The sequence below is a fragment of the Colletotrichum truncatum genome (assembly GCF_014235925.2).
Source record: "Colletotrichum truncatum strain CMES1059 chromosome Unknown Contig_0007, whole genome shotgun sequence".
NCBI lineage: Eukaryota > Fungi > Ascomycota > Sordariomycetes > Glomerellales > Glomerellaceae > Colletotrichum > Colletotrichum truncatum.
In genome coordinates this window covers 2,179,420-2,191,614 of record NW_027222404.1, presented here as the reverse complement: position 1 = coordinate 2,191,614, position 12,195 = coordinate 2,179,420, and positions in this window count along the sequence as shown.

Sequence of the window (12,195 nt, the reverse complement as noted above, 5' to 3'; positions counted from 1 at the left end):
TGAGGGTGACTTGTGGCGGTGGATGATGCTGGTGTTTAAGCGGATCAAGTGGGGAAGTATCTAAATGCGAACAGTGAACAATGTATGTGAATCGTGAGGAAGAGGACGAAGTCGTAGATGGGAAAGGCACAGAGATGTCGTTGAAAAGACGAGTTGGTGGGATGAAACACGGGAGAAGAAGAGGAGGAAGGGAAGCTATTAAATAAAAATGGCTCGAGGCGGCTTCACTCGACTTTCAGCCCAAGAAGGACCAGCAAGCTAGAGAGCAATGACATGGCAGTGGCAGCAGGGCTAGGTGTGGATGTAGGTCAAGCGCGAAGGGCAACCCGCACCCGCATCCGCATCCGCACCCCAGTATTGCCCTACATAGTCCTGGTCCTTGCTTCTCGAAAGGCGTTGGCCTGTTCGTGTTGAGTGCGAGGGTGCCGTGCCTGGTGAAGTTGGATGGAGCGGAGTAGCCTTTGGGAAGAAGTAGGGGAGGGGGGTGCGAAGAAGGATACTAGTGTAGGGCGAAAGATGCGGCAGAGACAAGGGGTGCTCTGGTCCAAGGCAGGGTATATGTATGGCTTTGCCTGAGATAGGCATGGAAATAGATGAGAATGAGCATGGGAATGAGGAGACAGATGGAATCTGGGGCGTGATTGGTACAGACATTTGGGGGGTGGGGGGGGGGGGGTGCAGGAAGGGCCATAGGGCAGAGCAGTACGTATTCTGCTACGTGCATACTACAGGGCGACAGAGACGGGACAGTGATGGAAGACGGTTGTTGTGATGGTGGCCATGCAACTCTCTCGAAAACGGAGTGAACAGGCAGCGCCTCTTTCGTCGCCATCTTGGAGGTGAGGGTACGTACTCATCAAATATGGTAGGCAGCGTGGCAGGTTGGTGTGTAGGACAAGCTGCGGGCCAAGCTGCCTTGGGGACCTTGGATATGCCCTATGACAGGACGTTGGACAGTGGAGAGTGGGCGGGCTGAGCTAGAAGAACAGCGGGCGCACCTGAGGGTGGGGACTAGCCCTGGCAGCGGGGAGGCGGCGCGACAATAACAACCCAGATGGGCCAGGCTGCAGTGAAGAAAGATACCTCAGTTGGAGAAGGGCAATCGGAGTGGACCGGGAAGCGAGGAGCGAAGGAAGGGTGGGTGCACAGGTCCGGCCGAAGTTGAGAAATAGACGGTGGAGGTACGTCTTTGTGGAGCTGATGCTCCCGTGTACAACATCCTAAGGGTTCGATGGGGCAATCACTACATTGTAAGGATGACTCCAGGGTCAGGGTCGCTCGGGGGTTTAACCAGCGGCTACACCAAGCACCAGTGACTGGGCTACTTGTACGAGAAACGCAGAAGGGTTTGGCGCCACCATACATGACAATTAGACGTTGTCGGTTGCTAGAAGCTAGTTGTCGAATGTGCGTTTATTTCCTTCATCTTGCTCATGTCCAACTTGGCCCACAGTAGGCAATCTGAGCTAGTGTGTGAGTGCCCCTCCCTAGGTACTTCGAAGTTGACTAATGAGAGAATCCTTCGTCACCTACCTACCACACATCTACTGCTCAGCCTCGTTACGGGCTCAAGACAACCATGATATCATCCCATGAGAGACGTTGCAAAGAGGCACTCATTAACCACCCTGTACGTCCAACATGAATGGTTAAGCTGGTCCAGTCCCGACCATTGTAATCACCCCTTGATGAACGTGGCGGAAAGGATTTGACCGTTGGAGAACTAGTGATTGTAGCACTTGTGGTAACCAGGTACCAACCCAAAAAAAAAAAAAAAAAAAAAAAAAAGAAGAAGAAGAAAAAGGTGCTGTTGGATCCAGGTGTGGGAGGATGGCTCATTGTACACCTCTTTTTTTCCTTCTTTCTTTTCTTAATCCTTTTGATAAGTGGACAGTCGGTCCCCTGAAGTTGTCATGTTACACAAGGAGTGAATGGCAGGTGCACCCTGTCCCTTGTTCAATTGGGTTCCACAAACAAAGAGTGGAGGCATGCGGGGCTGCCAGTGTGAGTGCGAGGCACGTACCTGACCCCTGGGGAAAGGTAGCGGCCGCCGTGCCCACAGTACTACGTGGTAGGGCTACCTTTTTTCTTGCCTCTTACATATCGGCTGAGAAGCACATCTTCTGCGCTGCCGCTGCCACAGGATAAACGGCAAGACACTTCACGTTACCACCGGTTTCACCAAGAAGCAACGCTGTTCGAATTCCACTGGTCTTCGGTCCAGTCGGATGCACGATTTTCTTTTGGCGCTTCTACCTTTTCTTTCCCCTTGACTTCAGGTCGCCTTCGCCTAAGCCCAAGATTTGGACAGAGCAGGTTTTTACTCAATCACGGGCCGCCATTCGACCCAAATATTGGGCTGATGGCACGTTTGGGGCGGCCGATCTCCCCATCCCCTCCCCCTCATCAAGATTGGGGACAGAGCCAATTGTCGGGGGCACTTTAGGGTTACAGAACCCAAAGCGCCGCTCCTTCGGACAGCCCAGTCCGCACCATAGCCCCAGCTTCCCCAAAAGTTCTTCGCATTCGCCCCTACTAGTACTATACAGAATTTGTTGCCTCTCAAGTGGCTTGTTTGCCCTCTTGTACTGCAAGCCAATAGTCCAAGGTGAAGATTGACGTTTCCATGCCCCACGAACAGTATTCTTCTCGCTCACAGTGTTGAAGAACAAGCAAAAGCTGGATCCGTAAGAGAGCATGACTTCAACTTGCTGCAAGAGGAAATCGCCTATTACCGATCAAACGGGCTAGGCAGGGTCAAGATTGGCGTGCGGACCGTGACCAATCAAAAGAGACACTGCCACAAGGTCGACCCGATGTGACCTCCGATCAGTACCATGTATACATACCCGACGTTTACTGGGTCCGTGTATTAGTGCTAAGAGCGAATTCACCACCCAAGTCAACCCCCGGCTCCTTCAGTTGCTCCTGCCATGTTATGGAGTGTTCTTAGTCTTATCCATTCATGCTACTTTTGGGTAGGAAACAGTCCAGGGCACAATCCAGTTTATCTTTTACAACCAAAATGTGCTCAGAGCCAACCGGGTATGCTTGGACCAGCCGGTAACCTGGGACGGGACAAAGTGGGTCGTGAGAGTGGACGGGAAACCGGGCTGCGTTAGTCCTAAAGAAGAACATCGTAAGTTGAGCCAATCCTGTGTTTACAGTAAATGATTCTCAGGGCCAAGCTTTATTTTTCCCTCTCCACCCACCCCCCCCTTTTTTTTTGGGGGGGTGGGGGGAGGGGGTCTGGGCCATTGCACAGAGCACCTGTTCAAAGCACAGGGCAAGCGGGAGCCTGGATCCGCTGTCTAGAAAGTTCTGCTGAAGTACCAACTCCTCAATCTCAAGATGATAATGTCTCCTGCTTAAGGCCACACGTCTACATTAACATTTAATTCAAAGACACTATTTGAGAGCCTTCTCTTCTAGAAGTCATTCAATATCTCTTTGTCGTAGCTTTACCAACCTCCATGCAATCCTATACCAGTTGTAGCGCACTCTTGTGTCTCCGTACGGTCCCTACCCCCTGACAGGGCTACCGAACGTGTCTACCAATCTTGAGCTGGAGAATTCGATTGCCTGAAAGCCAAGTGGGGGAGGAGGGGTTCTCACAGTTGAAGCTTGTCAGTAAGGGTGTATGTGGCTCATTAATGGGGGCCAAATCACTCAGTACGCATTATGTTCTGTTTCGGAGCTGGCTGCAATTCACTCAATTTCTCTGCCTTGAGCTATCCAGTCAGTCTACCCAGCTCCTCTCAACCCTGCACATCATTGCAGGAAACAGCCTCTTATCCGCCTGCTTCCATCATTGAGTGCTTTGCACGGAAAGCTCATTCTAAGAAGGATAAAAGGAAGCAAGTTAAGCCTTGCGGATTCAAAGCGGAAGGAAGCTCCTCCAACCTAAGCCACATCATGCGGCGCTCCTGATCCCTCGGGTCGGGGACATTATGGTCCCATGTCAACGGAATTGAAGCGACAGTACGTACCGAATTCTCTCCTCGATGTCGTCAATGGCTTGCAGTGTAGTAGCAAAAGGTCCATCCAGGACACATACCACTCCCCACCCATGGAACCTACGAAAAGGCAAAACTCCTTGCCAGGGGTTGTACTCCTTGGCCCGCATTGTTTTAATAAGCATTGTTTCTAAGAGCTGAAGAGGCAAGTAGCTTCGCTTGGAAAACTTCCCTCTCTCAGGCCGAGTTAAGGGGGCAGCCGCAATAACCAGCGACGGATTCTGGACTGCTCGTTCAACAACCGCCAAATGTACACCTAATGGACTTAAATGAGCACGCCTATGTATTGTGGCGTCCCGGCATCGACCACATCAGCCAGTTGGAGAATTGGCAACAAGCACACCATGTCAAACTCCGCCGGGCTACTTGTTCCAACGCAGAATGAACGCGGCGAATTGAGGCACACCATGAGATGCCCTTGATCGCCAGCACCACCTTCAACGGTAAAGAATCCTTCGATGAAAGACAAGTATTGGGGGTTACGAGTGCCACGACGGCCATCAACCACTGGAGACGATATCATTTCCAGCCTATTGGCCTTCACTCCATTTTCTCATTAATCCTACCGCACCCTGCCCTACGGCTTGCCTTACATTGCCTACCCTGCGGCGCAGTACATAAGGTGTTTATACTTCGCAGGGTCTCTTCTCTCCTATTTGGGGAGCTCGTTCTCGGCCCCCAATGACGAAGCTTCCCACGTGCTTTGTAAGACGTCTATTTTTGTGTGGCCGATTAGCAAGACGCTGACCGTCGTTTGATTCGCTCCTTCCTTGCTCCTAACCCTCTTTCTCTTCGCCTGTACATAACTTACCTAGCTCGGAAGGAAGCACAAGTCGCACTGCTTTTCAGATGGCTCCATCTTATCCTTGCTGTGGAGAGTAAGTAGCCCGGCCATCCGACGCCTACTGTATATGAGCCCATGCTTGCGGATCTTTCATCGCTGCACGTCGAGAAACAGACAGCATGGGGGCTGTGTAGAATCTCGGACTCACGTCCAATTAGACGCAAGAAACTTAGCTTCGACAGGGCTGCAGATACCACAGTTTTTCCAGAGACCGTTGAACTTCAACCGTGCTTTGAAATGCCTCGCACAAACGCATGCACACACCACCTCCACCATATCCCCGACAGAGCCCTTGAATCAAAGGCTGCTAGAATCCTGGTGTTGTCAGCTAGAAGTTCCCACAAACACGTTCCAATAACCAAGCAGCCGGTGATTCCGACGGTAAATGACAAGAGACAACCAAAACCCCCTTGCATCGAGGGTGCCGAAAGGCAACGAGCAGTGACAAATAATCATAACCCAGCGTGGCATTGTTACAACACCCATTCCAAGTTGTCTAACCTGCAGTATGTATTACCCGCAGACTTTGACTCGATGACATGCCTCTCGTGTAGTTTAGAGGCAACGCCCAACCCGTTCTTGGGTGGATCTGCTCAGAGGCATCTCATGAGCTTGGTTCGGGTATTGATAATGATGAGAAACGTGAATGCTGTATCCCAGTTGCTGATGAGTCCACACCTGTCTTCACATATGGCCAGCCCGCCAACTAAGACAAGGTGAGATGCCTTGCACGCATGCTTTAAAAATGACTGAGGCTCACTCAAGACTCACCGATGTTGGGCCGCACCATACAGCGGAGTACTAGTAGGGGAATGCCGACTGGTTGCAGAATGGATGGCCAAAAGCAGTAGGGGTTGGTGGCGCAGCATTGTTGGTGACAAAATATTAAACATCTTCCTCTCTGCCAGCGACATCGATCAGTGCAAAGCCTAATTAGAACACGTCAAGTGACCGAGGGAGAAAGAGACGGAGGATTGTTCAGGTTGGAACCAGAAAGATCTGCATTGGTCTTCCCTTACTGGTACGCTAGATCAACCCGAAATGGCCTTCATTTCACCTAGGACATAGGTGCAAGGTGCATGTCTGCCAGAACCTGGACTAAAATGCCGAGGTTCTGTGCTCCGGAAGCTGGTGGCTAACCAGGAAAGATGAAGGGGCTAAGTTGGCCGCCAGCCAAGCCTGATCAACAAGGGATCTCGGTTGGTTCCCAATCATAGTCAGCCATAGGGCTTCTAGGATCCCGGATGGTGGACGTATCTCAAATCCGATGGCATCTTTTAAGTTCTGACGCTACCCACAACGCAACGGTCGCCTACAGTGTGAATTACAACCTAAGTCCACTCTTCGCTGCCTGGGAGGTGCTGAAGGCCACAGGTGGGCACAGATCCGCGCACACCATTGGGAATTGAGCAGAAAACATTTGAACGGCAAGTAAGGCTACTGAATAAGCATGCGTTCGGAATTTAGTCAAACAGCGAGTGAGAGAGTTGGCGTGACAAAGCTACTTTTATCTTTGCAGTGCAGTTGCTTGGATCAAAGGAGGAGTACACTCAGGCGGGGAGGAGACGCAGCAGGGAATAGTCCGAGGAGAGGTCTACTACAAGCATCCCAGATTCATCTCCCTTGAGCGGTCAACTGCGGCCAGTTAGCGAGCAGTTGTGAAAGCCAATAGCAAGACCTTTGCTATGTGTATGGTACTCTAGCAAGGGTGTGAGTTGCTACTGTAACTGTAATTGAACCGTGATGATTCACTCCAGGCTGCCATCACGTCGAACCAATAAGGTAGGTAGGTACCTAACCCAATAAAAAGTGTTGGTAGCTGCTGCTACTGGCCAGTTCGGACTCGAGGGGTGTGTGTGTGCTCCACTGTCTTCTGAGCCCCCCAAGCTGTTCAAATTCAACAGTCAGTTAGCGAGCAAGGGGGGCGGTGCCAGTGGATGAGAGGAAATTGCGAGACGTATGAGCCCAATGCTTAAAGAAGGGGGAAAAACAAATGAAGAGGGCGGGGGTTATTGCTAGTCATCCACCAGCACAAGGGAAAAGAGAAGCCCGTGAATTCAAGGAAATAGCTGGCCGGGGTACGAGCCAAACCGTGACCGTTTGGTGGGCTGCCTGGGTATCTTCCCTGAAAGCGTATCATGTGTATTACCGCTTTTGCATGCTCTTACCGACCTTGCATATCGTGTGCGGAATGGGTTCCGAATTGTAGTCCCATGTAGCTGGTCACAAACACAAATCCACCCCACGACACCTGGCATTTGTGGTTTGCAGTATCTAGAATTTAGGACACCGAGGTTCTAGTTGCTGCTTGTCCGGCCGTTCCAGCTGGGAAAAAAGCCTTCTTCTGTGATCGCATCAAGACGTCTCGCTAACAACATCCTTCATTCCCGATGCCTCCTCGCAGCGTGGTTCCAGAGCCAGAATGCCCTCCAAACTGATTTGATTTTGGTTGTATCTTCCTCCCTGTGCGAGTCCCGTCAGCATAGGCAGGGTAGTTCTTCCTGTGCATCATTCCAGCCCCTCAAGACAGCTTCTCTAACTCGTAAGCAAGGCGCCATTGATCAAACATAATAAGATCTTAATGCCACTAGCGCCTAGCTGTATCTGATAGGGTATTGTGGTTTCTTTGCAGGCGGCTCCTCACAGCCCAAGCTGGACACCAAAGTATGAAGCCTGGTGGGTGGATGTTTGTGTACCACAGTACCTCCAATCAACGTAACTGGTATAGCGTCACGCAGGCTGGCGGGCCAATTTGGGTCGCTCTGGGCTCCAACGGCTAGGCGCCTGGGGAAAAGCTACAGACAGGTATTGGTCAGCAAAGGGGTATTAGTAGGCCAAATGCCCTGTCCTGGTCTACCCCATGTCAAGACTATCCCGATAAAGCAATTCGTGCACTTGGCCAATAAGAGCAGATGGGCTTTAGTTCAAGGCATCGGCCAGGCAGTACTTGGCTCGCTCGAAAGTGCCTGCCTTGCCCTGCGGTCAACGAGCTGGGATGCGCAGAAATCTACCGGCGCGATACTAATAACAGAGATGACGGGCAGCTTGAGGCCATGGCAGCTTCAAAGGCAGGTATGAGGCCAAGCGGGCGGGCTTTGAAGGCTCTCTCGCAGGCAAGTTGAAGAAGGAATACTGTCTCAGGAGAGACGAACACTGCCGAAGTGAAGCCCAAGACTACTCGTACCCTGTAACTAGGTACATGTGCACCTCACCACGCCGGTATGTACATGGCGGCTTTACGTGCGCCAGTAAGACGTTTAATTGCGATTGGGCTCGTAGGGCTAGCCAAACAACTACGAATGGATACGATGTGCGTACCCCCTCCCCACCCACGGAGGGAGTGGCTTGGATGCAACGTGTGGTTGACGATGCACCATGCTGCATATTCCGGAGGATAGCTTGCCTAGGGGTGGTATTATGAACACGGATAAGCTGCCAGTTGACACACGCTCGGCGTTGTGGTTATTAAATTTATATTGTCGAGACAACAGGTGGTGCATGGCTGGCGACAACTATGTACTGAAAACATACATGTAAATATGTATATAAATATAAAATAAGAGAGAGAGAGAGAGAGAGAGAGAGAGAGAGAAAGAGACAGCAGGGGAAAAAGGCCTTTGTTATCAGCTCGTTAGTCCCCATTCGAGAAACAATCACAAAACAATGATAACGGCCGCCAGACATAGCGTCGAGAGGAGGGACAGTGCAAAGAGGTACATGCATGAGCCTGATCCGTCCATCGTAACTCCGCATTCAAGAAGATACACGCTTGCCTCAATGATTCCTAATGGCGGAATGGTATAGAAGCCTGGGTGCAGGTGCCAAGCGTCGGTGACGCCGCAAAAGAGCAAGGGGTTGTAGGGCTGAACAAATGGTAGCGAATGTATCTGATTGGTTCATTTTCCACCTTTAGGTATGTTGTGGGTGGGGGAGTATACGTAGCAGCCCAAGCTCGAAGAGAGGTGCACGAGATGTTGTGTAACCTCAAGCTCGCTTGCTTGGAGGACTGGGGTCACTCGGCGGTGCGGATACCACGGAGTTCCTAAAGTACGCTGCAGAGACAGGTTACGTACTTCGCTCTTCTCGCCTCCTGATCTATTGTATCCCCATCCCAACCCAGTAGCTATCAGTACCTTGTACCGTGCGTGGCTGGCAGCCACTTGCACTTGCTGCTAAACGATCTTGTGGAATTTGAGTTGGGAAGAATCTGGACTGATGGGCTTTTCTCCACATCAACCATCCTCTGACGCTGGAATATCTAGAGAGTAGCCGAGTCTCCTTCACCTTCACCAAGTATGAGACCGTCTAAGAGTTGTGCATAGCTCGGTAGTCTGCATTTCATTAGCCAAAATACGACTATGGGCATGTCGACACGAGGTACAGGCAAGTGGTCAATGACCTTCTTTGTTCTCGCTCTCCCTTTCGTCAACGGCAGCCTCGGCGGGGAAGAGCGGCCGCCCTAAACCCCCAGCTCGGTCGGATTTAACGAAGCCGCGTGTTGTATCATCCACTGGATCGGTGGCCCACGCAATTGAACTTCCCAATCCAGCATACCAAAGTCCCGGAGCTGGGTAGCATTGCGTTCGTTGCTGGTGGCTCCGTGCTACCGTACCCGAGCCGGATTGGTCTAGCATCCTACAACTCAACACCTCAGTCTCCTTCGGCAATTCCTTGTAGGGCAGTCAACCAGTTTTCCCTCATATCTTTAAGTCCCATTGGCCACTGGTTACGGAGTAGGGATACCTAGATTGGTACGTATCGCCCACAATAATTTCCCGCTCTCGTCTACCTGCAGGACGGGTCTTGCAGACTACTGCTAGCACCCTGAGCCGATACCAGAAAGCCTACCGTTCAGCCTGGTGGCCTGTCAAGCAACGATACGACACATGAGCAGTGATTGGCCAATCAGTCCCTCAGGGTGCATTTGCTGTCAACAATGCCCGGAGGAGTCACTGAACCCAGCCACACCGAAGCCAAGCCTGCCTCCTTGCCGCAGAGGTACCTCGGTTGCTTGACTGTTGCCTCAAGTAGGCAATCATTCCAACGCAAGATACAAGCTAGGGGGCCCTGTAGCCGACTGGATGTGCAATTGTTCATTTTCCGTCGTTCATGGCCCCCGATCGCAAGAATCGGCCGCTAGTCCGGTCGCGCAGGGTCGCTGCCCGGTAGTGTTTAGCAGCGCATTTGCGAGTGTGCGAATTCATCTGATCTGTTCAAGTCTTGCCCTCAAGAGACCAACAAATATTTTGACCTTGGTCCCAATCTTCCTTTCTGTGTATTCTCTGCCCCTCAACCGTACTGTGGGAAGCTGCGGTATCGGCGGAGGCACCGAAAAAAGCAGCACCTGGGCATCATATCACCGAGATGATGACGTCGAGTGTCATGAGCGTAGTAGCTCTACGATGGTATTAAGTTTCTTGCGTGTGAGTAAATATGGGTGTCGCCCAACAGTGAACAGTCAGCTACTTGTGTGCATGTGTATATGCGTGTATGTGAGTGTGGCAACCGAGACCTGGAGGGACGGCGGCAGATACGGATGTGAATCTAACACGACCGATCGAAACTAACGGTGATTCCTCTAGTAAATGTATGCTAAGCTCCGCCTACTCGAACTGTTGCGGCCACCGCCAGTTTTTGGTGCGGCCTTACACATTTTGGTGGGAAAAGGGCGGGAGGGGAAGGGGAAGACTGGTTCCCGTAGTCAAAGGTACGTACCTCTCTACTCTTCTCATATGCGCCTGCTTGCACCCACTTCGCCTGCGCCTACACCTGCAACGCATCCGCTAAAACTATCTAGAAATTAGAATCTACACCCATTCCCTCGCAACCGGCGTGTGCAGACCGAAACAGTTCCACAGCTAATCGCCTCGTGCAACCAGAGATACGGTTTCTTTTCTGGCTAGACCGTTCTCCCCAGTGCTGTTTCGTCCCTAAAGCCAACTAGTCTACCTAGGGCAGTCGATTGATAACGTGATAACTCAATCTTCTCTTCTCCAACTCAGGTCTCAAGAAACTACATCCAATTAGCCACTTGGTTGTTCATTTGCGCAAATATGTATCCAAGATCAAGGCTTCGAATTCAGTCTTTCCCTAGTTGGCCGCTACCTCATCATCTTGATCAAAACATGTCTACCATCTTGACTGTCTGCTAGTTGCTTGGAATTAATTCTTGCCGTAGCCTCTTATACAATGAATGAGTATGGAAGAGTCATGCCGCAATTTTCAACATGTCTGCTCATTTCAACTGCCACTCTGACAAGTCACCGTCGTTTCTCACCGTCTGCCGCCTAGACAAGGAAGAAGGACCTCCTAGGCGTCATTAATAAGTGTATATCAAGCATATGGGCCTATAGCCCATCTTAACCTCGTAGGAACCTGGGTTCCCTGCGCCATTAGCAGATACAGCGTGTTCTCAAGAAGTACTTTGTACAAGGTTTGGCCCAGCAGAAAGAAGGGGGGATAAGTAAAATAGCAAACTAAGAGAATGGTAAGGAGTAAAAATAAGAAAGAGCAGGCGCTTGTTGTTGCTGTTCTAGCAGTTTTCTAGCAGCAGGCGTATTTGCTTTTTCAATGAAATTGTTGCAGCTGGCCTAACAGCAGTCCACCATGGAGAAAACAGCGTGATGAAATACAGAGGTTTCACGTTATTTGCCAGTCTTGTGTCCGGCTAATAGCCTCTTTGTTTTTCTAGCCAACTCTCTGGCGCGAAGGACTATCGTTGCTGTCGCGTCATGATCTACCGTTGCATCTACAACTCGTCTTTTTCTAAAGGACTGGTCTCATCGTTTTCAATCGTCTTTCTGGGCAACAACGTTGAACTACGCGCAAGTGCGTGTGATTTGGTTGTCTTGTCGTTGGGAGCTACGCTGAGTACTTTCGATAATTTTTTCAAGAACATCAGCTGTACTAGTATGTTTGACATAGTTTGAACTTGGCTGTTACTGTCAAGATAGCCAGTTCGATAGCTACGGCGTCCTGGAGGGGCTCCTTGGTGTCCAGTTTGTCTCCCTTGATGTTAAATCTGGGCATGCAAGATCATGAATGAGTTGGCGCTTTAGCCTTTACCGGATATGTGGAAGCATACGGCTAACGAACCAAATAGCTTTATATGATGAGAGTCTTAGTCTTTGGGTGTGTTTCGGAAATTCATAGATTTCACAAGTGATGTTGGGCTGTTCCGCCCAGCACGCGGCGTGTAAATGCATGGTAGGACTCGAAGTAACAGTGGATGAACTTGTGGTAATGACTAGCAGTTCGTTTTGATTTGAGATAGTTGACTAGCAGGGTAAACCCAGGCTGGTGATGTTCATGGGCATTATGTTTCAATTACAACCT